This window comes from Triturus cristatus, chromosome 11, assembly GCF_964204655.1.
Source record: "Triturus cristatus chromosome 11, aTriCri1.1, whole genome shotgun sequence".
Lineage (NCBI taxonomy): Eukaryota > Metazoa > Chordata > Amphibia > Caudata > Salamandridae > Triturus > Triturus cristatus.
Window position 1 is genome coordinate 357,777,228 of NC_140594.1, and position 27,969 is coordinate 357,805,196.

The following is a 27,969-nucleotide window of genomic DNA, read 5'->3' on the forward strand; positions in this document are numbered from 1 at the left end:
TCTTTTGTCGGTAAGCACTATTTTCTTTAATGAGTTTCTCCTTCTGCAGGCACAACATGCTTTACTGCAACATTCAGGGTGCCATGCGCCCTTTCACTTTCCAAGCAGCCTAGGTCAATGGCGGCTGCTTCTTTGAAATGAAATAGGTCTTGCATTTACAAGAGCTTGAGCTATTGGCATTGTAAATGACAGTGCCTTTTATTTATGTGTTAATTATCAAAACAGAAAAATAAAATACATTGTCATTTACAATGCCAATAGCTTAAATTTTCAAAAATGCGAGACCTATTGCATTGCAAATGCTTGTTTTTAACTAGGCAAGGACCTCATTCATTGAACGTGAAAACATGCAAGCTTTAGGTTACACACATTTGTAGGAGTTTCGCTTTAAAATGGGAAGAAACATGATCATAACTTCAATGCGGCATGAAAGAAAAGTTCCTTAGGAATCTGGAAATGTTTACCTTCTGGGTCAGAGCACAGCAAGAGGGATTCCGATTAATTCACACGGCCACTTTAAGAGCTAAATACTTCGTTTCGGATTTTTTTTTTTTTAACTTTCTGCTAAGTGAATTTAAGGTCAAGCTGCTAATTGCAGCTCATTAGGTTCGGAATTCTTGCTTGAATTGTAGATCTTTATTTATTGTACATTTCAGATTTTTTTTTTTAGCAGGAATGGATTCATTCCCATTGCTGCATTCCAGGGCAGACTCACATTGTGTGTTGCCCTCCTTTACCTGCCCCCGCCTGTCACTGCACTATGGCCCATTGACAATGAGGACATTTAGTCTAATAACGCACATCCCCCGTTCACCACAACGCCCTAAGGGCCTGGTGTACATTAGATACAATTCTAAAATAAATGATGATTATTTTCTAGAAAAAGGTTTTGGATAAATCTTCATTAAAGTGCATTGTGTACTAGGCAGGAATCGGGAACATATTTTCTTTAAGGAGTGTGACACAGTGTATCTATGAGGTGCTTGGATTGAGTGGAATAAGAGAAGAAAAGCCAGGGAGACAAATGGAAGGGGCTGGGCACCTAGAGTGTGGAGAGCAACATGCAGGGGACCCTGACGGGTAGACGAGCACCATGGTGGGGGGGGGGTACAGTGTAAAGCCAGCCAGCATTGGAGGTTGAGGAAGGGGGGTAAGCCCCGGGGTAGACATTTGTGCCACACGGAGGGATGGACGGGAATCCATGGCGACGACAGAACACCGGGGTGGACAAGCACCGGGTGCACCAGGAGGAGGGAAGAAGAGGTGAGCCAGAGTGTTTCCAAGCACCAGGGAGCAGCCCACCAATCAGGGCTTAGGCTTAGGTGAACAGCTGGCAATAGGGAAGCCAGGGCAAGCACGAGCAATTTGGAAGGCTGGTGATTGCAGGGGTGCAAGCAAAGGCAACAGTTAGGGAGAATGTGTGGAGACCAAGAGTGAGGATGCCAAAAGAAAGTAAAGTTTCAAGAAAAGAAAAAAAAAAAAGATGGGAAGAGTAGAGAGAAGAGGATTAGCATAAAGAGAACAGATAAAGGAGTGCGATGAGGAGAGAGGCTGCATTAGGGCAGAGCGCGCTCTTTGTGCTCGTGTTGAATTCCTTGCCGCTCCAGGGCACAAACACTCGGTTCCCACCCGTAGGTCGCTTGGAAAGGCCAATGGTCTCTGCAAACTGAACCGCGCATCCCAGTGGACTGGACTAGATGGCGCTTGCCTGAACGCGGACAGGTTGAAACGACAGGGTTAATAAGATGCTGCTCATTTGTTTCAATTTAATAATAAAATAAACATTAACGTTTGATGACTAGTCCTTTGAATAGAGCTGTTCCATAAGTACAGTTTTCTTTCTAAAGAATGCTGTGTATTTATTGTTGCACTGTGATCTATTTTAAGGCCTGGCTTAGAGATCACAGATGTCTCACCAGTCTCACATCATCAAAGATGGATATAAATCAAAAATACTCGTATACATAAAGGGGCATTGGGTTCGCCCTATTCATCCATTGGTCTGTCCAAATGCGTTCTTTCTTCCGCTCACTACACCGTACAGTATGAAGTAACGGGTCGGCGTAGTTCAGCCATTCACTCTCTTGTGCTGGGATTGCATTTTTTCCTGATCACAACTGCACATTCACCCAAAAAAACTGAAATGCGTTGTAAGAGCCAAGTCAGGTGGAACAATATATACCCATGATCTTTTCTTTTCATTCTTTATCCTTTTTCATTTTTTTCCAGTCAGCCATAGGTGTTTAAACTAGGACTTCAGGTTACACTCGTTCTAGAACAGCACCTTGTCTTTGCAGTGAGAAGCATATTTTCCACTCCTGTGCTTTAAAATTAAAGAGCGTTTCTATTCGTGTTCTAAATACACCTGCCTGCAAAGAAACAACCACACTGTTCTATCAAAATTATATTGAGTGGTTAAAATTCAATTAAACTTTTATTGAAAGCATATGACCACCATATTTAGGCTGAAAATGTTTTTCTTTCCTTCATAAAAAAAAACATTGCACCAGCTTGACAAGGCCAGGTCAATTGACTTTGCCAATGCTGCTTGTATCAAGTTTTGTTAAAATATGAACTAAGGCAAGGTAACAGATAACGTGCAATATGATTTGCCTCTTACCACACAATATACTGCAAAATCAGTCTTTCCTTTTACATAATACATTGAACACTGCTGCATAACTTTTTCCTCCATTGCCATAATATTGCAGTGGTCCTGCCTGTGAAGGAAGGCTAACGCACGGTACTGGCTGCTACATGCCTACTTCCCCCAAAGTGACAGAGCACCGTCACTGCTGTCCAGGCTCCCGGTTATGTGAGCATCCCTTGGTTGAAAGATCACAGTGAGATGATAACTGGCAGCATAGCACTGTTTTTAGCTCATTGCTGAATTTTAGCTAGTTTCGTTTTTGTGATCAGGGAGGGGCTTGGGGACACCTGCTAACAACCTACAGTGCCTGTAGCAGGGGTGGGCGTGCCCACATATTATCCAGAAGAGCCGAGCCAAGGGTCTGACTTGGCTGCAAGACCCTACGCAAAGCCCAAACCTTGAAAATGTTTGGCATGTAAATTGTGCAATTAATGTGAAAATATGATACCGCCTCTTCAAATTTCAAAAACCTTATTTTCTTAAACATGCAGAAGCCGCTCACCTAAGTTCATCTGATTACATCACTGCAGTGATCAGCATTTATCAGAAGTGATACTTAGAAGCATTCATGTCTTCCACCCGAAGCCCCTCCCGCCTAGTTGCCATTTTCGAACCAAGAGGAAAATGAGTCATTATGTGCACTCTATATGTGGCCTAGGTGGTTATTAGATATGGAGCAACATTATAGCCCATTACATCAGACATGACATATTTTGTACAGTGCATACCTTGAACTCATGCATTACAATGTGCTCTCATGTAATGTAGAAAAATATTGTAATTGTATTTATATAGGGCTTACTACCCCTGACGAGGCGTCAAAGCACTTTACAACAAGGCCCGGTGAAATAAAATAATTATCTAGGATCGCAGAATCTGGTCAAGCGGGAGCGCCAGGATTTATCGCAGGTTCTCGTTTCCCATTGCGCAATCCAGCTACTAGACGGGTATCTCATTCTCTCTCCTGTTTTACAAGAAAGGTTAAAGCTTTCGGCTTCACGTGCCAGCACGTGTGGCTACAGCATGGATGGGAAACTAAAGCCACACGAAGGCTTTGCCCATTTGGGGCTCAAGGGCCCAGAATGACCACAGGGTGAGCCAGAGAAAGGCTTCTGGTCGGCGCCTTCAGTGGTTCTCCGACCTCATCTCTAGGGTAGGGTTTTGAGGATTTAGGTCAAGATTGTGTGCCAAGCTCAATTTTCCTTACTGGGTATAGTGTTTCACCCCCGTTTAGAGGGACCCGGTCCAAAATACATAATGAAGGCAAGTACATACGTGCATGTATGAAATTATAAGTACATACTTAAATACAGCACTAGCAATGGGGTGCAATGGAGCACGATGCAGGAAGGAAGGAATGCAGAATGCGTACTGAAAATCACCCTAAGCTTTACACAGTCATTAAAGCTTTATTTACCATTTTAATTCTTCTGGAAAGGGTATAAGAGTGCAAGTACCCTGAGAAAAGGTTTAAAAAAAAAAGTCGTTAACAAGAAAAATAGACAAAGTGAGAGCAAAAGAAAAAAGCAACAAAAAAAAAAGAGGAAGCGGGTATCGGGGAATAAAAGGGGAAAAAAATCAAGTAGGAAAGAAGGTGAGAAAGAATGTTACAGGAGTTATAAATGTGGTAAAAGTAAGTAAGAGGGCAAAAGAGGTAGGAGCAAAGCGGGGAAGGGGTAAAAGAGAAAAGTAGAACGAAGAAATAACAAAAACATTAAAGTGTGGGATTAAAAGATTAAAATAAAGAGGGTGAGAAAAAAATAAAGAAAGGCGAGCAATAAAAAGCTGTAAACATTTTTTTACGGCTCGTAGAAAAAAAAAATTGAAATGGCCAAAAGGGCAAATAGAGAGATCATATAAAACAGTGGAAAATAAAAGGTAAAATGGTAACGGTGCAGCGTTCAGAAACAGACGGTGAGGGCTGAGGAGAGGGGTGCGGGGCTCATGCCCTTTCTTTTCTGCCCCAGCGCCCTCGGAGGATACGTGGCCCTGCACAGGCAGGCTGCATCACAGCAGACACTGCTAGGCGGCGGCAGCAGCACGGGGTCCCTTCAAAGGGTTGGTTGCCAGGGGAGGCGGGCTCTGGTTCCAGGCACGCGGCCACGGCGGCACTGGGAGCTGGACATGGCCGGGCAGCTGTGCCTGCAGCCGGCAGGGGCTGTGTGCTCGGGCCTCACAGCCCAGCGGGGGCCCTCTGATGTTTGACGACCCCCGCCACACTGAGTCTATTATCAGAGCCTCCATGGAGGGCCGAGGATAGGCCCAACTCCTGTCAGAGACCTTCGGGCTGGATAGAAGATGCATACACTGCAACACGGATGGAAGATGCATACATTGCAACACGTGGGGTTAGCTAGAAGGAAGATTTAATGGAACAAAAAAAGATTTCCGCCATTAACTAGCATTTAACGTGGGGCTGTTTTAAGAGGGAGAAACTTAAGTTGCAATTTGTTTTTGCCTACTAGAAACATTTTCATTGGTTCATCTCCTCTGCTCTCTGAACATTGTAAAGCACACCATCCCTCTCCTGGGTCCTACCTTATCCTGTATTTTTCTCGAATATGATAGTTATTATTGCTCTGCTCTCTGTAAATTTGTAAAGAGTTCCAATACCTGCAAGGGTCATGTTCGCGCTATAAAAAACTACCATAATTATTTTTTAAAGTATTTTTTTAATTTTTTTTAAAACGGACAGTGACAACTGACCAATTTTAACAGGTGCAACGCTACAGTTAAGATTGCATGGTGCACAACCATGCAAATGGTCTCCAAGAGGTTGACATGCGTGTCTGACTCGAGCACGGTTACTTAATAGTTGGCTGACCCGCAACAGACAACACTGGCCTGAAAGGTTTACAGTTGTAAATGTAACACTCCTAAATTCGTGGAAAAGTAAAGAATCATCAAAAAGCGCACCCGTTTCTAAATGACCCATACATTTGTTTAGCATCTAAGAAACACTCCGGTGTCATCCTAAAATCTTCTTGCATTGATTCAAGTATTAGGCCTACAGTTCTTCACATGGTTGGCGCTACAGACATGATTCAGCAGTCTATTTTCCCTCATTGAAGAATGCACCTTTTTTTCACCCATTCACTCTTAACAAAGGGTTCATTCATCATTTTAACTGTGGATAGGCAGCATAAAAGGAAAGATGAGGGGCACAGGGCTGACTGCTACAGGTGTGACGTAGGCCTGGGGAAACTTCTGGTTACGCTGGAGCATACGAGGTAATTTTGGTAATTCCATATTACTTGGACACAGAATTGCCAATAATTGCACAATTACTCTCTCGCATAATTAAGAGTAGTTTAGGGGAAGGAATCCTAACGCAAGAGCTCATTGAGAGAGCACAAGCAGTTGCTCGCTATTCCTGTTCTGTTGCATTTAGTGCTTTTTCTTAGAGCAAAAAAAGGCTCCATTTTGGACGATGGGGAACTTTTTGTGCTATGAAATAGCTCTAAACGCAGAATTACTCTTCTCATGTATTTAAGCGCGTTCTCACAGAATTCATAAGCAATTCCGCATGAATGTGCTACACAGAATTACACGAGTTACATCCACCCCTAGTATGAAGTTAGGAAGAATACAGAAAGGGCCAGGTGCGAAGGAGGAGAGATCAATGCAAGAGAAAGGGGCTGCTAAGGAAAGGATGTTTTGAGATAGGGAATATTGTTAGTGAGGAGAGTGTGTGAGAATGAGAGCAGGATCTTACAGATGGGTGAGAACAATTCAAAATTAAAGGTGTGAGAAGTTGTGCAGAGGGAAGGTACGAGAGAAGGGGGTAGTAGAGTAACGTATGAGGCGAGTTCAAAGAAGGTGAGGGAAGAAATTAAAATAAAAAGTGTCAGGGGACTGAAACCGAGGAGACATTCAAAAGAAAAGCGTGTGAGATAGGAGGTTGTGACAGAAGAGTTAATCAGGTAGAGGAGAGGAAGAGAAACTGGGGTTTGAGGGCCATTTGTGCAATAAGAGAAGGTATTTATTGTAAAAATAAAAAAAAGTCAAGAGGCTAGGTTCGAGTAAGAGAAGATGGAATCTGCGCTAGATGAGCGGGCCTGGTGAAATTTTTTGGGGGAGGACAGAACATAAGGACGATGCCTCAGGTGCCACCAGAAGGGGTGTTGTATGGTCTGCTCAAGCAAAACAAAGTCACCATTGTTAGAGGTACTATGTACAAAACATGTACTCAACCCCACCCTCATATGTTGCAAAAATCTGTGCAATGGTGCCAGGAGACAAAGAGAGAAGTGTAAGATAGGAGGAGGTAGAAAAGAAAACTGGTGAACTATAGGGGAGAATGGTTAAAAGTAGCGGAAATGAGAAAACTCAAACGAGGTGTAAATTAGTAGGGCATGAGCAAAGGCAGGTAGAAGAGAAACATGAAACAGAAGAAGAAGAAAAGAGAAAAGCGGTGGATGGGAAGAAAGGAGTGAGGAAAAGTTAGGGTGATATCTAGAAGTCCAGTAAGTCAAGTCTTAAGGTTTATTGAAAAATGTGAATATATACGGGCCTCAAAACTGGATAAGCATTAGTTGCTGTAGGTCAGGTTTGATGGACATTGAGAGAGATGGGGGAATTTAGTACTGAAATTCTAGTGTAGGTGCATACCTAAGTCAATGCACCTCTATCCCAGCATGAATACACTGACAGGCCACTCGCAATGTGTTGGCTTGCATCATCCACTAAAATTGTAGGACAGAGCGCTACAAGACTTGTGCTGCTATTCCAGGCATGAAACACACCAACAATTCTTAAACTACATGTTGGCCATGGCATTTCTCAGGGGATTTCCCTAAAACCCTTTGCGTTTTTCATCTTCTGGTTTTTGCAGATTCACTTTCCATGGCTTTAGGGTTCTGGGCGCTTTCTCATTGTAATGCAATGGGAAAGTGAATGCACCCTTCCTACAAATGCTAGGCAGTGGTACTTACTGGATTGGTTTAGGTGTTGTATCTCGGAGTGCCCTGTAAAAAGGAACACCACATACCCAGGGCAGGTACTGCACTGGCTGATGATGGAACAGCAATGATTGTGCCACCCACCAGACTAGCCTTCCAAACATGTATCAAGCCTGCCATTGCAGGTCTGTGGGTGCACAGTTGCGCCTATGCTCAGGTTTGCATTTTTAACTCATTGGCCAAAACGGAGTGGCCTCTTCCCCATCACTAGAGCACCCCTAGGGTAAGCCCTGTGGTGTGAAGCAAGTGGTAGGCGAAAGGCAGGGCAGGTACACATGAGTGTTCCAAGGACCCACACCATCTACCTGTGACACCTGGAGAGTGGTTCCCTCTTTAGCATCCACATCGTCTGCTGGATTCCCACTGGTAGTGCGGTCTGAAAGTGGAACTAAGTATTGTGCCTGGAGACCGGATTGACTGGGGCGGAGCTCCAACAATACTGCCCGCATCTCAGGAATGTGGCTCCTGCATTGTGGGGCCCCAATACCCGTAAGGGCCTTGTTGGTGGTGAGCGGACTCACCAGTTCCAGGACCCTGCGTGGGCAGCTTCATCGATTGTGCCGCATCTCTTTCGTGTGACACACCAACTGCATACTCATTGTGTGCCATGTCCTATTCATAGTTTGTGACCCTTGGAGGCAGGGGTTTACCCATAGCAGTGCCTCATTCTACTTTGTGTGGCAGTGCTGAACTTGCACCTGTGTGTATGACTGGATTTGTCTGGTGTGACTCAAATCAACATGTGCCAGGAACTGTTCTTCATTACTCAGGAAGGTACAGAAATTGCAACTTTTCATTGTGCGTGACCGGTATTGTCGGGTAGCTCAACGGGCACCAGACACTGTACCACATTTCCAGGGACTTATGGAATTGATAACTTCATTGTGTGTGACCGAAATTGTCTGATGAGACTCATCTAAACACACACCAGATTGTGCCTTATTTCCAGGTAGGAGTGGATTTGTGTTTAGGAGTGCCTGGATTGCCAGGGCACTACTTTGATCAACGTGTGCCCTTCTTCCGAGAGGCTCCCCTGCTTCATTCCCCATTCATCGATTGCTTCTTTTTATCCCTCAGTGCGGCGGACTAACTGCCCTCTCCTCACCAGGCCTGATGACTTTATACTGCCATGTAGTATTGCCCAGATCAGGCCTGGGTGGTAGAGTAGTTGACTGGCCTAAAGAACACTTCTGAGAGAGATCGGAAGTGGGACAAGAGACTGAGTGCTGTGCCAATGCTTTACACATTGCCTCTGTGATAAGCCTGAGTTCTCTGTGCCAAGCTACCCAAGGGTGAGCGTAGGTTATACAGTGAGTGTAATCACCCATCCCTGACTAGAGTGGTAGGTTCTGCCTGGCTAGAGCTTTGCCGCAGCCAACCCGAACGTGTCCGTTCCAACACTACACATCCATTCTGACCTACCGCACACGAGTATATCATAATGGAGAGATCCACATTGCTATATCATAGTGCCTATATTCTGACCTTCACCAGGCACTGGTCTTCAGATAAGGAAGCATCCCTGAGCCCTTAATGCAACTGTTGGCCTGCTACGTCAACAGACACAGAGCTCTCAGCACATCCCTCCAATTTGGATTGCAACATTCTTAGACATCTCACTAGTAAGAAATTAACAGGCTTCTCACAATAGATCTCTATACAGACTTGCACTGTGCACTCATCATTCGACTACTGAAATAGTGGACTATTGCGAGCTCTCCAAGGGCCCACTTATCTCAAATATGAAGGCTGACGTTCTCAAAGCACCCGGTGCACATACCTGACTTGCAGAAGGCACTGCTATCAGACTGGGACATCAGGAGTTAGTGTGCCAATATTGTGATCTGCAACTACATATAGGCTGATAGGCTGTGCTACTGGAATTATGTGGCAGGGGACGACCAAAATATGTGTCAGGGTGTCCTGAATTAGAAGGTCATAAGAGCCAAATTATGCAACAAAATGCAGCACACTTTGTAGTAGTGTTAGTTCATTAATTTGTCGTGGTTACATGGGTTAACACAGGACAAAGTTTCACCACATTAGTATCAGTTTAACACCCAAATACAGAAATAAGCAACAGAAAGATTACCAGCCAATCTTTGAAGGGGCCTTACACTGTGCAGCAACATGTGCCACCACGTTTTAGTAACTTTTGATCCTTTGTGCTGGAAGCTATTTTTTGGGGTTAAAATCTTCAAATGATGCAGCAATTGAAGGATTATAAGGCACATCTATAATTTGCGGAAAATGCAGCTGCTGCAAAATCCCATAATTCCAGTGGTTCTGCTGATGGGTTCTTGGTTACAGTAACTATGCAATTTCTGTCAATCTTTCTTTCCCTGCCTTTCTTGTTGCCATTTTTCTGGGAGGTTTAAAAATACAAAGCTATCAAGTGGCTCCATCTTAGGTGGGACACCTTCAGCTAGTCCTTACTTTTCAGCTACCGGCCCTTTGCAGGTTCTGATTTTCACTAAGAGCCCCGGATTGCAACACAATCTTATTTGAAAAGGCATAAGCGTCTGGCTTAATCACACAGGACACGGAACAGCATCTCAAACATTTACAATATTTAAAAAAAAAAAAAACATTTTTGGACTTTCTAAACTTTCTTTTTTTGCATTAATCAAATGTTAGGCAGTCAAGTAGTGGAGAGGGTGAACTTTCCATCCAAGTGCAGATGCGCGCGTTCCAGCACTGTCAGACATTTGTAGTCCCTTAAAATGTTAGGCCATGGTAAATGTCTGTGACGTTTTGCAAAATGTTCTGCACCTAATGTGACGCCGCTCTCTAGCAGCAGGGCCTCTGCACAGGCTAAACTGCTCCAGGGACAGAGGAGCCGAAGAAAGACCGGATACAATGAGAGCGGAGTTTACAGGCACGAGCTACTCTCTACAGGCACGAGCTGCTGTCAGGGGCCTACAGGCACGAGCTACTGTCAGGGGCCTACAGGCACGAGCTGCTGTCCGGCGCTTCTGCCGATCGCCTAAAAAAGTCAACAGGCTGCACAGGGTCTGCAGCACTGGCATACTCTATGGAGAAGGAAAACACACAACGCCGCCACACAGCACGGCGATGCACCATAAAAACGACAGTGAGAGGACACAGCAGGAATGTTATGCAAGCCAAACCGTGTAGGTCAGTATATCTATGATCTAAAATAGGTGTAGGCATAGAGTGCTCACAAGAAGGCGACACCAGAGACAGATGATAGGGAGCAGTGGTACCAAGCACAAAATGAAACAATTCACTGCTTTAGAAATTAGCTTGAATGGTAAACAAGCACTGGCAAAGCCAATAGGTCGCATCTATGCAAGATCTATTGCTGTGCAACATGGCTTAAAGCAGAGGGGGGAAAGATCTATGAAGTGGCCAGTGCTGACCAGGTCATATTTTGAGTTCCTCTGCTTGCTAGTCTAGATGCTGCATGTCATCCTTTTGCCTGCTTGGTGCAAATCTTCCTAGGTAGACAGATACTGCAACAATTACTCGGATCGATCCCTTCCAGGCTTGGTCCCAGCCTTGGAGGACCAAACGCCATGCAGATCCAGAAATTCAAGAAGCACCTGCAAAACCAAGCCAAGTGTACACTTTCACAATACCCATTCCAGGTGACCAGAATGTATGCTGGAGGTAGCTAGGGGTGGAGCTCACAAGTAGGCAGAAGATCTCATTTCATGTATTGGCAGCCAGACCGTGCGGCTATTTTCATGGACAAAAGTTGTGTGAAAGACACAGCCCAAGCCAGGCACATGCCCAATAACTTCAAGAACATGATCAGTGACGTAGAGACACATGGACCTCTCCACAGGATTAGCCCTATGATCACACTGCAGGGCGCATGCACAAAGCTCTTGGGGAAGAACACACTCACTCATTCACAAAGCACTTTATGGAGCACTCAAAGGGCCAATACAAATCAACACTGTCACTAACCTGGACATTGTGTAATCCAGACACAAGGATGAGAACTCCCCCAAAGAAGCATAGGGTGACATGTGCAGGATCCCCCTCTCCTTTCCCAGCAGCAGCCTAAGGTTTCTGAGGTTGCACTGAAATTGGTACGGTGGGGGACCTTGGATTTGGGGTGTGGGAGGGCACACAATACAAGCAAGGTGATTTGTTTTCTTTAAGGGAAAGGACAGCTGCAACAGATTTTAATAGTATTGCATTTCAACCAACAGACTAACAAAATCAGAAAACTTGTTCAAAAGTGCAGACCTATTGTCTTCTGACAATTTTAGAATTTAATAGAAAAGTTAAAAAATTGAAGTATTGGATAACATGGAGGCTTCAGCCTTCGTCGATTAAAATACCACTCATGACTGGTTTGGTAGCAAGCTACTGAGAGAACAGAGTGTTCTGACCCGGCCACAAGTTGTCAAATGGAGAGCTGGCATGTGAACTGATGTCTCCCTACAGAAAAAATGATTTACTTTTTGTCCTAAAGTTTCAGAAAGGGGTTTAAACATGGGTATGGTGACGCTAGAAATAAAAGAAAAATTGCACCATTGCAGGACCCCACCAATCTTTCCTTCTCCCTCCAATCCAAGGCTTCCCCCTAGGACCAGGGAGCACCTAGTCATGAACTGGACCACAAGGGGTGGATTTCTTTTCTTTTTTTCTACAACTGGTAGATCCTGAAGTATATGCAGGACCTATTTAACTGCATCCTGTTCTACATTAATTGCAATTACTTTAATTTAATTCAAGTTTCAATTAAACTCTGAGAGGTTTTTGATTTCGAAACTAATTCCACATCTAATCTAATAATGTGTGGTGGGAGGATAGCGAGTGTCACTTCTTAAAGGAAATAACAGTCACTTTCAAGGTTCAAGGCGCACCTCCCTTGCCTCCCATGTTGAATTGTTTCAGCACTCTGGACAACCCCGGAGCTATCCACGGTGACAAAAGTCCACAGGCTAACTAACCACAGGCCATTTGTTTCTGTTGAAATACAACTGACCCCGATCATTTATTGAATGGGAAGCAAAAACCCATACTGACCCTCACATCATCAGCTGGACCTGCAAAAAATTATTCCCGATCACTTGGAGAGATTCAAGGAAAAGCTTCAGCTAGGACAGTGTAGCTGTTGAAATCCACAAAGTCGGCTTCATTCGGATCTAGGGCCTAGGTGCAAACATTACTGATGTTTACTAACCAGGTGCTTTATTTTATGCAGTTTTTGTCTTTTATATAGATGCGTTTTTAGGATTTATAGACTGTGCTGGATTTTCTGGCATTTGTTTTGTGCATTATAAATAAACTAAACCTATCTCTTTGTAGAAGTTAATGCTAGGATAAACACGTTTTCACAGTTTCTGCCAATGTTTACTGTCAGACAATTTAAAACTGTTATTAAAGTGATTTTCTTTGCAAATTAATAAGCCTGGAAAGACTTTGTTTATTGCAGGGAGCGTGTTCTAGTGTATCTTGTCTCACCCTTCACTCCCCCTCCACTGAACAAGGCTTTGACTGCCACCCATGCCATCAAGGTGGTAAAAAAGCTGTGCTCCCCGGAGGGTCAAACAAGAGAAAAAGAAGGAAGTATGTCAAATAAGCAAGCAAGCAAGAAAAAAGACGGATGTTAAGCAATGGGCTGGAACAATACCCACTATAATTTCACAAAGCCCACTGCAATTTTTTGTTCTGGATCACAGGGGACTTTCGCAAACAGCCAGCTTTTAAGGAATCTGTTGGCTAGACCTACAAATTCGGACCAACACCAGTCTGCCCACCGACCTCGCTCTCAAAGGGATTTATCTTGGTCTCTGTGCAGGTGAAGATCAAATGTCCATTAAACTGCAAAGGCAGGGGTCAAAGTGAGAGGAATTCTTACAGGTAAAGAATTCCTCTGTTGTATTCAACCGTGTCCACAGGTCAGTACTGTTTAACTTATGCAGGTAAGAGGTACCTCTTTCTGTTTAACTCCTTTGACACTGATTTTTTCACCGTCATTTAGCGGAGTAAAGGCCGCCTATATCAAAAGTGAGCAATAGACCAGGAAGGAACACTCCTACTTCTTCGAAGCCAAGAGTACTGCTCCTGCCTCCTATATTCACATGTTGGCCCCCTTTCCCTCTCTTACACCACTGGTCACAGGGCCACCACTTAATCACACCTTGACCTCTGGACGCAAAGCCCCATAGTGCAACTACTCTTCTCACCCATGTGCATTTCACTACCAGGCCCAACCTCCCTGGTAGACCTCAGACCGTGCAAAAATACTGGCATGTCCAGGCACTTTGGCATACAATGCCCGTTGCCTGGAATTAAGGGCGATCTTGCACATGATTGCCATGGTCTTCTCTGTATCTAATTTATAAGAGGGCTGGGCGAAGGATGCTCCCTGGGCATACACTGTAGGGCAGAACCCGTGGGCAAAGCAGAGAAGCGCCTGGAGCATTCACGAGGCACCCACTTGTAGCAGTCCTGACTGAACACTATGTCCTAAGCTATCCTCAAAGGCACAAACTCATTCAGTAACGTCCACTGAGGGACGGACTGGTCCAGCAATCGGGATACACATACAGCCACCTCCACAAGGTAACTGTCCTTCCCTGGCATGCAGTATTGAGGTCTCCGCTCTAGAAAGAAACGCTTGCAGTACATGGATGCCCAACTCTGGAATGGAGCACTCAGGACACTGCTCGAATTCCTGTATCTAAGCCATAACCACAATCGGTTTCCAGGCGAAATACACTACGTGAGCTAAGACAATTGGCATGACAATTAGACACTGCCACCAGGTACGCTTTTTAATATTCCACCCTACCATCACCACGTTGCTTCCACTGCTGCCATTAACAACAGGATCCAAGCAGTTAATTCTCAAAGTGCAGGGCATTAACAAACACCACTGCTGAGCATCTTCATTTCAGGGTGGTTAACTTAATATGGCAGATCATAAATAAAAGCATTATTTTTCTAATTCTACAAACTTCTGCTACTGCATGGCACCAGCTTCAGAGGAGGCAATCTCATTTTTCCTGACCTTTATTCACTCCCGTCAACAAGCGCCATACATTTCATTATCTTGTCATATGCAAGCTTAAAATTTGCTAGGTGGGTGCATAGGCCTTCAGCACCCAAATGAGCATCCCTCCTAAACCCCCACCCCCAACTCCCCTCCTCCCACCCCCCATTACCACTGCTCTCGGTGGAGTGTAAGCGCCTAGGGAAACAAAGGGGAGTGTGTCTATTATCCATCTTCACCTCATGCCAATCACCTCTGGATCATGATTGTCCTTAAGGTGAATGGATTCACCAGCAGGAGATGTCTTGTTGAGGTCTGTGTGGAAATACGATTATATGGAGGGGCGGTCCCCAATTTCCCTGGGATACAAATTGGCCTTGACGAAAATCTGCCATCATGATTTCTTTTTTCACCAGCCTGACAAGCACATAATCTACTTCCCAACAAGGTTTATTTCTCTCTCTCTCATCCCCTATCTTTCTCAGTTTTTTTTTAACACTATAGATTTGTGACGTGCATTGCTGCCTTTCACTGGGATTGCCCCTATTAAATTTTATCCCACTCACTCCAGCTTTCTACTTGAATGCTCTTTAGCCACTTTTCTTGACGATTCCACCTTCCCTTTTAGCCATACCAGGCCGCTGTAAAGTTGCCTAGCCAGTATTTATTGAGTTTTTCATAAAGCACTAACCTGATGAGAGGGTATCGGAGCGCTATACAGGATAAAACAAGCAAATAAAAGTTAACAAGTTACCAAGGGGATAGTTGGGGCATTGATAAAATTCAACACATTAAAATGAGTTACAGTAGCATGGGTACAGCACTTCTAGCAGATTCAGGATTTCTGTGGTCGTCCGTCATGTTTTTCTTTATATGGCCATATCAGTCTGCTTATGAGCTAACATTCGAGCGGTAGCGCTTCCATGCCCTTTTTGAAAACCAGATAGCAGGACTAGGAGTTTTTCACGTAAATCCGTTAATAGTTCAATGTCTTTAGAGGACCACCACTGAAGGAGAAGGAATAGGATCTTTCTTGGTTGAATATGGCATCTCTAGGATTAGGAAGATAGAACCCCTGAATGAGCCGCAGCCTCTGGAGATGGCGAGTCTTTGGGGCAGATATTCCAGGGTTCCACGGTGTAACGGTGTGTTACAACCCATCTTTACGATGCAGAGTGCATCCATGGGCAGCCATTTGAATCTGATCAGAGATAGGGCGATATGTTCAAAGCAACTCACCCTCTATTCTAGTCTGGCGACCGCATTCAGCATTTCAGTTAACGTTACCAGGTGAGATTTTGGTGTGGTGGTTATGGAAGTCGGGCATAGGAATAGAAGGCTTAATTTTTTTATGTTGGCTCAGTTGATACAAAGCACACTTGGTAGTGGAGTTGCTGAGAAACTCAGTACAGCCAATGATTTCAGAGCGCAGTCACCAGCATTTCAGTAGTTTAGCCAATTGTGTACTGGAGGTAGGTTTTGAGGGGGAGGAATGAGAAGGACGACTGTCTTCAATGGGATATGTTTGAGGTGGTTTGTTGACATTAAGGGTTGTACTTTGATCAACGTTTGATTAACCCCTTCGCTGCGGCGGGAATTCCACCGCAGCGCTGGGGGGGGTTGGGGGGCAGCGCGGTGGCGCTGTACTCATGACGGAGCCACTCCGTCGTGAGCCACGGTTGAGCTGTGCTCATGACGGAGTGGTTCCGTCATGACTCCGCCCAGTTGCATTGTCCCCCCGCACAGGTGGGGAAACAGCGCCGCGTGGGCAGAGCGGCCGCCAACGGTCGCGGCATGACGGAACCACTCCATCATGAGCAGGGGAGGGGTTAAGGTGCAGTACAACCTCTAGAGCAAAGATTTTGAGGTAAATCTTTCTGTCATCTGCAAGGTTTCTCTAATGGAAGATGAAGGTTAGTGGTTCCATGTAGAAGTTGAAGTGTGTTGTATCTGAACTTGATTCCTGGATTTAATAGGAAGCCACACAAATGCAGCAACTAGATGACCTTGGTTGAACAGAATATGTGACTGTCCAACAAGGACAGTTCTGGAACAACCTTGAAATTAAAACCCAACTGAACATAGTCATCATCTTGCCATTTCAATCATTCTCCCAGAAAACAAAGTCTATGAAATCCACAGTTGTTTAACTCACACTTTGACAAGATTATAAAGTCCAGGAAATTGCAACCTCAAATAGCATGCCTATCCTGAAGAAAGTGATTGCAAAGATGTCCACACATATCCTAAGTATGTGGGCCAGAATTTAGCAAGTGCTAACTAAGCCCACACCCAGGGCACCAACTTTTGAAGGGTGCAGGAGCTGCCTCCAAGTCTTACTCCAACATGGGGTGCACATAATTAACGAGATCGAGTGGGAGCAAAGTTCAGTATCGCCCAGTCAACTACCCAACCAAAGTAAGTTCTACTTAACATAACACTCAAATCCTCTGTCTCTAAATATAGTGTTTTGCAGCTATCTAACAAGATTACATGTCCCGCAGCCATGCCCGAAACATTGCCACGAGAAAGTTTGCTGCCTTTGGCTAGGTTTGTGCTATACAAATAACACGCAAATACATACCTACATTAGTCATAACTGCTCACACAATTGCTGCCTTGCTCTGGTCCCCACGGTTCTCATACTCACTGCTTTACCCCAGGTAACTACTGATTTTTGCACACACCTGTGAGGTGGATTGTGCAATCACTGTTTAACTCACCAATTCATACGGACTGGCACACTTAGTACCTTACCTAGATTGCGAATCGTTTCTGCAACCACTACCTTAAAAGACTGCCACTGCTTCATATAGTTGACTTGCTTAACAACCCCATTAATTTCGCTGGGTTTATGCGGATCTGATCATTAGCGTACATAAGTCAGATCCCTACTTGTTCACACACACATGGGTTCCTTTTAATCTGCACATTTACTGCCTCACCAGAAATTTCTCGTGTTGAATACTCAGTGCTTTATGCCTTAAATAATTATCAATGGTAACCATGGACAAGCCAATAGTATGGATTTAAACCACGCAGAAGCAGTTGGCACTGCTGTTGACATGGCTTCTTGCACTGCAATACTCCAATTACGGGTAAATCTGAACATTATACCATGTTTGTACGGCCAGATATTACTTCTACTTACAGATTAAGATGACAATAGCTGTATGATACAACCATAGTGCTAACTTGTTCACAGAAAAGCTTAGCGAAATGTTACTCGTCTAGAACAATCTGTTTGCAGTTTTTAGTGCTGTAGATTCACATTGCTGTGCACACGGATGTCATTATATGGTATATAACACCCACTCCGCTTCCGACTGGAAGACATATGTAACCTAAAAGTGTACTACCATTCTAACTAGACATTGGTACGCACAAAGTGTTAAAAACATTTCTTTAACTAAAAAAAGTTTAAGAACGTCTATATATTTCTAAAAGACATAAAAATGTAAAAAAATGTTTGCAATGGCTTGGCTCCGACATCCTTCTCTACGTTCATGTTATTACTGTTGTACATTTAGATTACTTTAATTTATTCTTGCTTTGCCCCTATTGTCGTCCCGTTTGTTTGTCAACCTGCCTATGTAAAGTGCTCCGATACCCGACTGGGTCTTGTTCACACTATACAAAACTTTTTAAATAAATAAAATAAATCTAGTGTTGGGCATGGGCACTGCAAGTAGTTTTTCTTTAAAGAACAGGTTTTGGCATGGAGGTGTCATGTGGTACCTCCTCAGCATCATGACACGGACTCCACCTTATTTTGTATTTTTCCTCTACAGGCAAGTTTCAGTAGGTGTGGCGATTCAAAGCTGCAAAATGTAAGAGCATGGATACCTGAATATGCATTCAAAAGATAGTGATTTTTAAACAAGAGCTTGCATTTGGGGAGGTGGAGGGTGCATGTGAGCCTACAGCACTATGAGCTGCAGCTTAATCGTTACAGGCAAGTAACATTTTCTGTTTGCAGCATGTGTTGATGTAGATCACATTCTGCACACAGACTGTAAAGCAATGCCCACCTACCTAAATCGGTGGCTTGCACACAGCAATGGATAGTTGAAACCATGCTTTAAGTACTCTTTCACTGAGTTGTGGTTCTTGTTGTGCATGAATGTTCCCACCATAATTCTTAGCAAATTAGTGGATAGTAGATAAAGTAGTAGCTTTACATATACCTATAAGAAGAATGTTGCCAACATAAGTCATGGTGGCTTCCTTTTTGCTAGTTAAATGGCTCTGGTTACAGAGTGTGGTGTGCACTGGTTTGGCATGGCAACCTTTATTGCATTTGACAATTCATCTCAGAAGGTCCACTTTAGAAATTGGTTTTCCCAGTGAGGCTGCAAGAAAGTTACAAAGATCTGCTTGGTTCCCCTGAAAGGTTGAGTGCATTTCTAGCACAGAGGTGGAGTTTCTGTGTCGCAGCTCAGGCGATGGAGTTCGAGGAGTGTCTGCGGCAGAAAGTGCCTTTTAGGCTGGAACTGCTGAGGGAACAATGGGCAGCACCAATTGCAGAGACTTCTTTGGAGACGATTCAGGGTATAAGGCAACCACCTCTCTGCGCCACTGCTTGCTCTTAAGACCAGGCTTAATTTTAGGTCAAATCCCGAAGGGAAGAAACTCCGTGTTGGGTATGCAAGACCCCTTGGTGTGCTTTCCCTCCTGGGTGTAAGTTTTAATGAGGGCCCTCAAGAGTGGTCTCCAAAGTCATTAAAGGACATGTACTCTGGACACTGCTCCCTGTGGATCCTGGACTACCTTAGGCCCTACTCCTTCTGCTGTCAGAACAAGACCATTCTAATTTTGACACCCTGCTCAAATGGTGGCTCAGGAGAGTCTGGGAGTGGCATCCTAATATGCATCCACATTCTATCCTTTTAGTGTAGGATGGTCTTGCATCCACAGCTTTTCGAGCCAACCAGGCAGACTGGTCATGGTGCTTTGGGAAACCCTTTAGAGACCCCGATACTGTTCAGACCTTGGTAACTTACTCTTGCAGTCGGACCATGATTTAAGTGGTGTATTCTCTATACCCCCCCGCCCCCCAAATGAATCTTTCACATACCCTGTCACCAGACTTTTTAATCGGATTCGACTCCATAGCAGTCGATAGTCATACAAGAGACTGGTGAAGCAGTCGATGGCTGCATAAAGATCACACTTTGGAAGTTTATCTCACGGTGTCTCAGTATTGAAATGTTCAAGGTTCTTGACTTCTGTAGCGGAGTAGGTGCTGGAACTCTTGAAAAATACATCCGAACCCGATGGAGAAAAAACACAGCCTAAGGAGACTATGCCCTGGTGCATTGTGGGTTACAAGGGAGGTATCACGAGTCAACTTAAAATTGAAACCTCTTCTTCAAAGAAAAATAGCTTTCAAGTTAAGTGCCCAGCACCCAAGGAAGGCGCTGGCACTCAATCTGACATACAGAAGCATATTCTGCAAACCTTAGCAAAGGAAAGCAAAGTGAGGAACAGCAGGGACATGGCTGATCTATATTAGATCCAGGATGAAATCACAGCATTGATGGATGCTATTCTTCTGAAATTATTCTGTTCCAGCTTATGAGATGGCTACATCTTTGTTTTGACGGGTAGAAACCTATATTTTTAAGACCAACCGGATATGGCAGTATATTAACCCGAAATGGTCCAGGTCTCCTATATAGTGCACAATGCCGAATCGGGGATCTGAGTCAAACGCTGGGTGGTAATGGCACCTTCAGCTCAGGGTCGGGCTGACGTCCATTCCCTAATAACACCTTCAGCGCAAAGTCGGGACCCGACTGACTCCACTCCCATGCTCAGTGGCCAGATCAGTCAATACTTAGTGACAGCAAAGGATCAAACATCCATCACTACAGCTAGAAGAGAAGCCAGCCATGCATAGGATACAGCTCACAAATCAGAGCAGTAGCACTTGTGACCTGTGCACCAGGCTCTGCTACCAGCTTCGGACAGTGGATTGGTGCCAGACAATGGGCCATCGATACGGTGGGGGTGGTCTCAATGGAACCCCCTTGCTTCACAGGGAGCAGATGCAGCTGTGAGCATTCAGCCTGGTGCACACAGCTTGGTTCACCTGCCAGCTGTACAGACAACCATATGTAATTTTCCAGGAAGAGAGACACCAAGATGCTGTACAGAACGTGCTACTTAACTCCAAGATAAGCAGTCCTTAACTTCAAATGCTAGACTGATTCTTACTATAGTCTGCATCAGTGGCTAGGGTGTTTAAACATGTTTCCATTGTACGTTACTGTACCTGCAGTTACAGAGCACTTCATACCCCTGATAAGCCATCAAAAGGCAGCAGGAGATGGGTAGCACACTACATTATATAAACTATTTGGTTGAAAAACGCTCAATTGCAGTATTGCCTATATGTGAAGTGATTTGTTTCACACATGAAGACGAGTGATACTCCCCAATGGAGATCAGCCGCTGCACTGGAGGCAGGTAGTGGATTGAGGATGAGAGGGATAGAAGGCTTAAGCTTTACAATAAATGTGTGTTATTTTTGTTTACCTTGGTGGTTTTTTGATGCCATAAATGAGGAGTATTGGTATAGCTGACTACACTTTGTCACTATGTCCAATGCTTGGAATGGAATGGAGTGGAGATCGATGTAGACGTGCGGCAACCATCCTACCTCGGGGATAATTCAGGTTCTTTAGTAGCAATAGGACTAAATCTAGTTTCCATATGGCCTTCTGGGGAAAAATAATATCTTGTTAGTCCGTGTGATTCTGTACCAATGCTAAGGAAACAATGACGTTTTTATTTGCGAATGGATGTTTCTTGCCTTTGCTGGGGCGGGGGAGTAGGGATTTTTCAGCTTGAGTCAAAAAGAAATGACAAGTTGTAATTCTGATTCACTAGTTAGAAAGAGCCTCACATCTTTGCTGCTTTCGTTTGCCAAGAGTAACTACCTCATCTACAAATTGTAGTTTGGTGGAAAGAAGTTATGGCACTAGGATACCCTGATTGCGGAAGAGAGTTTTAGATTCAGGAGTTGTCTCAGCTAGGCATTCCAATTTTCAGATTGCAGAAATCCCGCTTTTTATCGGCAAGTTATGCACTCTCCTGACATCAGATGAATGAAGGGACTAAATTTGCATTGAAAACGGGTGCCCAGAGGCAATTTAAGAGGGTCTGATCCATGCCAGGGCTTCAGAATAGCCACATACAATAAATGTGCAGAGGAACGTTTTATAACTTAACTATATAGTGGTTATTCTAAAAAGTGGCAAGGATCCAGTCCTCTGACTTGCATTGGACACCCTTGATTTAAAAAAAAAAAAAAAAAAAACAATCTGATAGTGTTCAGTGTGGTACACATGATGTAATTAACTCCCTCGCGCATGGGCAAAGGAGTGACTCTGAATGAAAGATGCACTGCATTCAAGGAACACAAAAGTATCCTTATGTACCAGCCCACTTCGAACCAAACACCAACTGAGTGAGCAAAGTTGGGGTACAAGTCACCTGGTGGATCTCGTTTGCTGGCTGGACTCTTCTCGGCCAGTAGGTCTAAGGCATACTAACTTATAAGTCACCCGCAGTCTGCCGAGACAACTCTACACTTGATCTACTGGCCTTCAAGTGGCACTAGTTATTTAGTAAATGTCCTCATTCCCTAGTTTGCAACACCATGTAGGATAGTCCAGAGATGCAACATATCATAATATCAGGTCGGTTTCACACAGGTCTTAACACCAGCCTATGGTCAAGGAGTTTAAAGTTCTATGTAAAAAATCACAGGTTCATAAAAACAACAGAACTAGAAATGCTCTATACTAGTTATCCCATACCCTACTAACTCGCCTCTGCTCTTCACGTGTTTTTAATAGTCACCGTGCCCTCCTCTTATTTTCAAGGTTCATACATTCCTTATTTTAGATTTTTTTTAAACGACTCCTCAACAGTACAATGTTGCTTTTGCACATGCAATTCCAAACTTCAGGGTAGTTTTCTGTTATTTTAAAACGTATGAAGGATGACAGCCATTTTTGATTGGACCCTCGCTACCTAACCGATACCCGGCTCAGCAGCGGGTTGTCTGCTACCCTCCCTTGACCCATTGCACTCCGAGAGTTTAGAAGACCACATAATTGCCCAGGGCTATTGAGCAAGCAACTTTCAGATTTGATTGTTCAAAACCTACCACTGCAAGATGCGCAATTCATTTTATATTTGTACCTTTAAAAAAATAGGTTTAGAAATGTGCGGCATTTACAAATTGACTAACAGCACCAACACGTTTCTCATCATCCACGCCCAGTTTTGTGAAATATGGTTTTGTTAATCTGCCACAAATGATAAAAGATATTAAAGAATTTTCTCAGGATTCTGTCCCTCAATCCTAGAATCTCAACCAAGATCCAAAAGAAGAATTAACAGCCATGCCCACCCAAACATGGCTGCCTCACTTGGTTCAAGAGCCTCAAGCGCTTGCCACTGAAGTCTTTTAAACTCTTTGCATGGACAGTAGTGCACATTAGGAGGGGAAAAGTATTCCCCGCCCCCCATTCTGTGCTTAAAACAGCCGATCACACAGTTAGGCCCAGTCTAATCGCATTCGATGCTCTCTCATACACCATCAAGCTTTATGCTTCATCCGAGTGAGCTGGCCCGAAAGATAGGGTGGGGATGGGAAGATAAGGATTGTAGGTTGGGGTGAGGCAGTGCTCCCCCAAAGCGGATTCTCATCCTCTGCCGCCTTATCTGAAAAGGCACTAAACAAAGTTCAGCAGCCTCCGATACATTCTCCGGGCTACGGCCGATAGCAGGTCTGGCTGGCGGATGTCGCTTCGTTAATGGTTAGCGGGAGATTACTTAAGGCTGCTGGCAAAGAGATGGCGGCTGCGAGCCAAGAGCTGGAGCTGGCAAAGTTGCTCCTCAGAGCTCTACTTCGCCTTGTTCATTAGTGAACTGACTGGAGAGATGTTGGGTGCAATGTTGATGGGGTCCACAGTGCCTCAGGAAACCCACCCCTCATCCAACCCAGTAAATTGTATGCTGCACCTGTGAAAAATTGGATGCTGCACCAGTGAAGAATGGGTATCATGCCTTTCTTTGCAGTCGAAACAACCCCTCCTTCCTTGAGGTAGGACATCCCGACCCCTCAACCATCGAATGCTGAGCTAGGTGCGGCCTTAAGCGGTCAGTCACAAAATCTAACCTTCTGTAGTGCCTTCTTCAGGAGGAAGATTGGTGTCAAATGTAAGGAAATCAACACAAGTTATGGCGATGCAGCCAGCAACCACAGGCCACAACCACCAGAATGAACTCATTGAACATGCAAAAACGGAGGATGACAAAAGGAACACCATGCTAGAGCACAGGACCGAATGCTGCTTGGCAGCTCGTAAGGGCCACTGGCTTCCAGGACCATGCTTAATGGCCAGAATGATACAGATTAGGGTGGAGTGAGCAAGTTCACACAGCTTAGGAGACATCACAATAAGACAACCATCACCATGGAAGAGCAGCAGAGACTGTGGCGGGGTAGATAACGGAAAGAATAGGGTTGCATTATCAGGTGCAAGGAGGGAAAATCCACAGTCCAAAGAATTTGAGGGATTAACTCACTACAAGATGGAGACGGGGAGGAGATTCACATTTGGTAGATGGAGGCACAGAATTGCACTGGACAAGAACACTGCAAAGGAAGGAGTCTGCAGTGTGGAGGAATTTAAACATTGGACTGAAGTACAGCAGCAGCTGTTTAATTCAGGGGTTAAAAGATGTGGTTCATGTCACCTATCCCCCATTTCATCTCATGCTAAATTTCAGTCCATATAACTGAACAGTGGTTAGATTATGAATAATCAATGAGGCAATAGATGCATAACTTTGTGCAAACTTTCAGAGAAACGCAGCACCGCGCTTCCACAGGCCGCACCGCTGAGGCCACTCCTTTAGAACAGTGGGATTTGTAGCAGGGGAACCTGGTCAGAAAGAACTGGGAGAGACCACCCCCGCATTGCACACCGATATCCATGCACGGACAAAACATAGTACTTTCCACAACTATAATCCTCAAAAAACAAGAGCAGTAATGTCACACTACACCTCTGTCCCCTCTTCATTATACCTCAATATAAGCAATGTGAAAAAATTGCCCATTCTCCATCTGCCAGCCGTCTACTGCACTGGACCCATTGAAAATGTTGTACAAGATTGGAGGGAACTTGCAAATAGCTAGGGTATTGCTCATTTTGAGGAATCCTCACACGCAACAGCCAACGTGTTTCGTTCCCTCAAAGACTGCTTCATCAGGGCACGAAAATATGTAATTGGAAAATCCTATATACAAAAACATACATTCAAGCAGATACGCACAATTCATAGTTGACACAATAGCTAAACAGAACAAATGACAAAATCCTTTGGTCCGATATACGATAAGAACGGCATAGCTGTACACAGAAATATTTGTAAAATAAAGGATTTTAGATTTGAAGTCCCACCTAAGACACACTGGTGTGTACTTGAGATATGGAATATGAGCACCACATATGACTATGTGCGATTTTCCCTCCTTCGCAGCACAAATTGCCTGCTGTTAATTTATTCTCACCCAGATGCGGAAGCTAGAAGGCTTTCACTGTTGGAGTGATGTGGGGGGAGGGCAGTGTGGGGTTGTACTTCTTTACAACGTATCTGGGCAACACCACTTTCTAATACAGTATTTCTAAAATTTCCCTAGAAAGCCAGAATTGCGACGCATAAATCGCTAGCGCCCTAAAGCGGCTGTGAACTCTAAAGGCAAAAAATTAAATTAAAAAACACAATAAATAGGGAAAAGATGGTTTCACGCAGAAGCGCGCGCACAAAAACCAGGGGAAAGTATGCCAAGTTGGCACGCAGGCGGGCGCGGCTGGCTGGACCCGCACTGAAAATATGTCCTTCTTCTGGGGCACACTAACAAACAGAAGGGCCTGCTGGCTGCCGCACACACACAGAAAGTAGGCCTCGGCTTAGCCTGCACATTTTCAAATACCTGGCATTTCCCCCCAGCCCCCAACCCTCCGCACACGCTCTCGCCTTCTCTAAATAAACAAGAGCCGCCTTTGTTTAAATTAGAAAAAAGCCATCTCGCAGGGTACAATTACATCATCAACAGATTTTTTTTCTCCTTTTGGTTTGCTGTATCAATCATGCATTGCTCAGGGCCTGGCGTGGAAGGCGGGCCTCCTCTCTGTGCTCAGCTCCAGCCTTTGATCTCGGGATTCATCACTCCAGGCCTGGAGCACGGACAGCCATTCACTGGCTGTGAGGGAGGGCGTGTACTGTACACATACTAGCCGGAGAGTGTGTGTACACACCAGAATGAGAGGCAGAGGGAAAGAATGAGTGAGTGTGTGAGAGCGAGAGAGACCCGTAATCGCCAACAAGAAAAAAAAATGTTTACACAACGTAGAGGGGAAAAAAAATCAACTTAATATGCGCGCATGCCACAGGCAGAGTTGAAAGTGTGTATAAATACACACACAAACGACGACGGCTAGGGGCAAACCGATAATACATGAAATCGTGACACCATGAGAGAGAGAAAAGATGTGAGCAAACGGTGTGTCTGTTGACGATCTGATTTTTGCATTGGCGGTTAGTAGCTGCTGTGTTCCATTGTGTCTAGTACAATGATTATATGACTTTTTGTGTAAAGAGAAATAAAATAAGTGAACTGGATTTCTGTTTGAGTGACCAGTATGAGACGTGCTTAGGATACTACGTTAATTGGCCATTTTAAGAGCAAACAAAGTTAAACATTTAGTTGAATTCAGTGCTTTAGGATGGGGGTGGTTTGTGAGTGTGTGTGTGTGTGTGTGTGTGTGTGTGTACTGTCCGGTACTGTCCGGTACCAAGTACCTGCACCTCTTCAATTTGAAAGAGAGTACCTGCAATTCTCAGCACTGCCGCAATACATTTAATAGGCGAGTGCCAGCACTTCTCAGGAGCAAACCGGTATTCTAAATCGGGGGTACCTGCACTTCTAGAATACAATTTAAAGCACTGGTTGAATTTGCTTGCTGACTGCATGGCCATGGCTGTGCTGGCAACTTTTGATGGCTCTATGGCTTTCTGTTCCAATCTATGCATTTGCTAGCTTGAAAACGTCCCACAAATCAGTTTCCAGAACGATTTAGAAGCTTTGAAAAATCGCAATTCCAAACACCGCCCATCCTCATATCATGACTGAAGCATTCCATATTTGATAAACTAAATGTGCACACCAATGAATGCGGTCTTTCCTGGTGTATACGCACATCATCTGATGCACAATCTCAAGGGTGCACCAGTCTGCACAGTGAGCAGTGGCAGCAGATATGTTTTGGAGGAAAAGGGGCGGACGGGACACTCTCACGCACACGCACGCACACAGACCACTTAAAGCAATGTATTCACACACACGCACACAAACACATTCATTCATTCACAACACTTCACCAAACATTCATTCATGCACACACACACACACACACACCGCCCAAACCCAGTTTAAAACTGAAAAAAACGTACCTGCAGCCAGCTCTGCCTCGAGGTTCCATGAGGCTTGGGACTGGTGTCTTCCCGCATTGGCTGACCTAAGGTCAGCCAATGAGGGAAGGCAGCAGTCCCAACGTCATCACAGAGTGGGATGGGGTCAGTAAGACTGCTGAGCCCACCCTACCATGGGCACTACAGGGCTTAAAACTAAAGAGGCCAGGTGCAAGGCAATCAGTGATGCCACCCCTCATCACTGAGGGGAGGGCCTCGAGGTCCTTCACTGAGCTGAGGAGGTCAAGCCCACAGGAGCTGCGACTTCCTCAGCCCAGCAAAGATCAGTTCAGGCAGCCAGGAGCCTGCTCTAAATGCGCATGTCTGGCTCCTGGCTGCCTGAACCGAAAGTGAACAGTGTCCGTCAGGCTGACCTTTGTGCAGCCTGACAGACACTGTTCATGAGGGGCGAAAGGTGGAGGGGCGTGGCCCCACAGCCCCAATGGACTGGCGACTACTGACAGTGGGTCAGACTGCCTTATCTGTAATGTGGCAGTGATGCAAATCCTACACACTCGAAGGCCATCTGAGGATTGGAGCCAAATTCGAGCAGTGGATCCGATGTGCAGACCGACAACAGACCGCCAAGGATAGACATTGTAAAGGGAACTGCCCCCTGCCCACTTAGCATTCTGTCCTACTGCCCTCAGTTCAGTGCTTAATTTGGAAAAAAAATAAGTGCCATGGCTCTCATCAGAGGGCTACTGCACCTTGTACCACACCACCAATGATAGTAACATCACAAGTACTAACATTCACGCTCCTATAAGTGCGACAGTTCGGACTATTTCAGGCCCCCAAAGCTGTAAGAATGGCTTTGG

At 44.7% G+C, this 27,969-nt stretch overlaps 1 protein-coding gene across 1 annotated transcript in view; it reads right to left on the reverse strand.

Moving 5' to 3' along the window:
• The window catches only part of ZNRF3 (zinc and ring finger 3), a 406,045-nt gene that overhangs the window by 264,049 nt on the left and 114,027 nt on the right, over window positions 1–27,969 (reverse strand). The window lies entirely within an intron of this gene.